This window comes from Bombus pyrosoma, linkage group LG8 (assembly GCF_014825855.1).
Source record: "Bombus pyrosoma isolate SC7728 linkage group LG8, ASM1482585v1, whole genome shotgun sequence".
Classification (NCBI taxonomy): Eukaryota; Metazoa; Arthropoda; class Insecta; order Hymenoptera; family Apidae; genus Bombus; species Bombus pyrosoma.
The window spans coordinates 11,190,109-11,194,631 of NC_057777.1; the positions used below are offsets into that span (position 1 = coordinate 11,190,109).

At 36.9% G+C, this 4,523-nt stretch overlaps 1 protein-coding gene across 1 annotated transcript in view; it reads right to left on the reverse strand.

Moving 5' to 3' along the window:
* LOC122569948 overlaps positions 1-4,523 on the reverse strand; it is a 383,055-nt gene that overhangs the window by 198,379 nt on the left and 180,153 nt on the right. The gene's annotated exons all lie outside the window — the stretch shown is intronic.

The window sequence follows — 4,523 nt, forward strand, 5'->3', positions numbered from 1 at the left end:
TTCGTTATCGGACCTGGGGTCACTGTGACTAACTTCGCGAGCGCACAACCACCGTGATAAGCCACCAAGATTGTAACACCTTCATCACAGCAATAAACTTCACCTGTGTCGTACCGCATCAATGGCAAACCCTCGTGAAGATTCATTAGACGCCCACGACCCTAATCCCAGCGCTTCTCCGACATATATATATATATATATTTCTTTATCCTTGTTAGATTATAAGTTGGTCTTGTTTAATAATGTAAATTTCTTGTATTTTATATATTCCACATTTGTTAATTCATTAAAGTATGTATTTCTTTTGCTCCATTTATTTCCCTTGCTATTATGTCGTATATAACCGTTCTTATTCTTGATTCATTTGATCGGTTCGCCACTCGCGCTATTCCCATGTTGTAGCTTTCGCTTCTCGTTACGGCACGTGCGGAACGCGGGACGTGACAGAATCATGAATAAGACAAGGTGTATTATTGCTTGGTATGTCATAATTCGTATGCATGAAAGAAGCACTGAGCAACAGGATGTATATGTTTGCAATAATTGTAAAACGGAATAATTTATAAGCAGATAAAAGTTCCGGGGCAGGGGATGGTTGTAATACTTTCTCCGGTTTATACTTTGTATTAATAACTTCTTCTTCTTATCTTGAAGATAGTTACAATTACGATGACTTATTTATAAAAAGATAGATAATTTTACTTTTACAACATTTACAGATATTATTTAACAATTTTAATAGTTTGTTTCATGCTCGTATTGAGGTAAAGTGATGTTGGAAATATTCAATTCAATAATGCCTGAAAGAGCTTACTTCGGTGCACATTTTATTTCTTGTAAAATATTCCAATCAACGCAAGATATATTTTCAAGGTTTAATTCCGACACGCATCGATCTGACATCGAAAATGAATCTAATGACCAGGTTAACGATCTTGAAAAAATAATATCGTTTTTTAATACCAATGATGATTTCTAAAATATAATTGTATAAATTTTTAAATAAATACTGCTCAGTTGCCCTTATATCTGTACTTTTATTATCATTTAATCCAAAAAAACTATAATTCAAAACTATACCGGTTGGTTGTGTTATTGGTCCATTTTCTTTTATGAGTTTGTGCCATAAGTTTTCAGAAAGTTCAGACTTTGGTCACACTAGTACGTAAACAGGCACTTAGACAGAATGATTTTCCTTCAAGAATTCGTTTGTTTAACGCCAATCGCCATTTTCTATTCCATGCTGTTATTTGCTGACGAAACTGCATTCCTAGAGATGGAATAAATAATTTTCATAATACTCAATCATTAGGCTGAGGAAAATTAGCATGATATTCGTCGATCAAGATCTCAACAACAATTCACTATAAATGTGTCAACAGGAATACTCAGCGACAGTATAAAGGTGTCTGTTGTTCATCATGAGAAATTAACAGCTTGTAGTTCACGCATGTGAAAACCAACATTTTCGGAAAATAATATTGTTACTTATAAACGTAAACACACATCGTCACTGGCTTGGAAAGGCAAACGAGCTGTTACGATACTTAACACTTGACATATAAAAACAAACAGAAGAATGCGGAGCTATCAACAACAAGAATGGTAACTTAATGTAAAATTACTTAAAATACACGAGTGGACTTGATGAAGCGGACTATTATGCAGCAATATATTGCTTGTTCGAGATTTGAAGTCCGTTTATGACTCGGACAACACACCTGCGTTTTTTTGGGAAAGTCTAAATATCCTACAACCCCAGTTGTAAACCTTACGATGCGGACCTCAATAAGAAGCCAAAGCGATACGCCGCCTGACTTGGTGCGCGAGTGCGTTACAATTGAACTAACTTTTAACCTTTCTAGCCCTAAGCACCTGATCGACACAACTGAGTGCTTCTCACCGAAGCAAGGCGTCGCTGGTCATAGTAGTGTGGGTGTGTAAAAAGCTAACGCCGCTGGAAGTAGTGTCCGTGTGAGAAAGGCAGTACATCGCTGAATTGAGTGTTCGTGTGTACAAACAGTACGCCGTCAAAGTAATCCACAATGTCGTCACGTGTGCAAACGCCACCGGCCACGAGGGCATGGATGGTTCTCTGTAAACCTGGAAAATGCAAAAGCCTGAAAAAGGAGCAGAGGAGTCAACCCCCAAAAATCCGAGTGTAAGCGCTACACCGAAGAAGAAAAACAGCCAAGAAATCAAGAAGCGGGCTGACGAAGATGAGGACGATACGCCAAACAGTGGGCGTGGGCCTACGCCGCCTCCGTCTCTAGAAACCTGAAAGAAACGTGCGTGAGGCGGTTGAGGTTGACTTCACGCGGGACGAGAACGTCTAACGCTGAGCTCCAACAGCGCACGATCGCCACCTCCGTCGTAGCCTCAACAATGGCCGATCTCTGTCGCCTCCGCATCCGCGACGATGTCGTTGGTGGCGACGACGCGCGGAAAGAGAATATAAAGATGGAATCGGAGGAAAGAGAAGGGACCGATAAGGACAGCGAACCATTTCACGGACATGAACACGGCGTATACCTGTGGAGGAGGGTGCGCTTTCTGGAGAGTGATATCAGTCGTCTCTAGGAGACGGTGGAACAGAAGGAAGTAACCACGATGAAGGGCAAGCGGTGGGTGTCGCCACTACGAGGGGGACGAAAGGAAATGCTCCCGGGTCGCTGACGGGAATAATTATGGGCCATAGGATAAAAATACGTATAAAACATTTCCTGCAGAATGTGATAATTTCGGGGATAGAAGATTGTGAATCTAAGGAAAACGATGAAGAAATATCTAGTACAACAAACACTTCTGAGCTGATAAGGACATCATCCAGATTAGGTCATTCAGAAAGACTATCAAATTTCGGAAAACAAACTTATAAATATAGTGTCTAGTCGTCGAAGTAAAAAAAAACCCAAAACAATGTAGAGTTTGCACAATAAAAACAGAAAGGAAGTAGAATATGTTTTGTCTGTAAATTTTGCAATGTTCTATTACGTGGAGACGATTGTTTTGAAGGATATTACACTTTTTAAAAAAATATTAAATTATTATTTGCTTGAAGAAAATCATTGTGTGGATTATATTATTATTAATATCATTATATTATTATTAAGATCATTGTATGGATTAATATTAATCTATAAACGATTCGAATAGAACAAATAAATATTAATATAAATATTATAAGTAGTTTCGGCAAGTTTGAGTTAACATTTCTATATGTATGAGAAAAAGCGCGTATATTCCCGCACGATATCCTAGAGTCTAAATCCTGGCGTCAACGATGTATCTGCGACCGAGTGAGAGATGCACAGTATGTCGGATTTTCAATCGCTACTAGTCGGTAAAATGATACGATAATACAACAAGTGTATAAGGTGAAACCGTGAATGTGTGTGTGTGCGTGTGGGGGGGGGATAACTATAAGGTAAAGCGAATAATATGCATAGTGAATCTTTTCTTTCTTTTATGAAGAGAGTTTTTATTTTTCATTCTTTTGGTCTCTTCCTTCGCGTTTCTTTTTTCTTTTCTTCTCTCCAACGTCACATGAAGCGCACAAATGACCAAGTCTTTCCACGGTTCTCCCTCGGTTAGCTATATTTTGCGAATAAAATTGTACTTCAAATCCACTATATCTATACCTATACTTTAAAAATCTCAGAGCGGTCGAAGCCAGTGTGGAATCGATAAAGATCGGACCCACGTAAAAGGAAGTACAAAGTCCAAAAGTTTGTCGCCTGGGTATTCAATTGTGTGTTCACTATCGTTACTACTCGCACTCCGCACTCGTAATACAAATCGATAAATTTTTACAATTTATTAATTTATCAACCACAGTTGATCATTTTACGATTCACAGGAAAATGATAACATGCTCGATATTCTAGTTTGTGTTTCAAGATACGTAAAGAATATATATTTATACACTTCCCACACTACATATCTCATTGAACATGTGAAAATTCGCTAGTAGAACATAGATGATGAAAATACATCTAATTCATAAATATATTATGAAAATTACATAAAGAAATATAAATGGAAGATAAATCTGAGATATCAAAATGATAGCACGAGTCATACAAAATATACTCTAGAAAAAATAAATGATTACTTATATTAATTATATTAATATTTCATGTTTTACTTCCCTTCTAAAATATATATCTATTATATTTCGATGTACTCAGGTTTTTAATAATTTCATGTTAAATTATATTATTCTTTCAGAGCTATGTAATTTTACTCTTCTACTATTTGAAGTTTCCTTCCACGAATGTATGTATGTACATATGTAAATGTGTATATATCCATGGGGATACACATTTTCCCATTTGGAGTTAACATCGCAAAAAATTTCTTCTTGCTAAAATTTAATTTACGATAAGTATCTTCTGTTTGTTCTTCACTCATAATCACGGAAGTAAGTGGTCGAAGAGGTAGTGTGCATCGAAATATAACATAATATCCTCAAATATACTAGAACTGCCAAAATATTCAACAAGGGCGGTGGTATAGGCAAT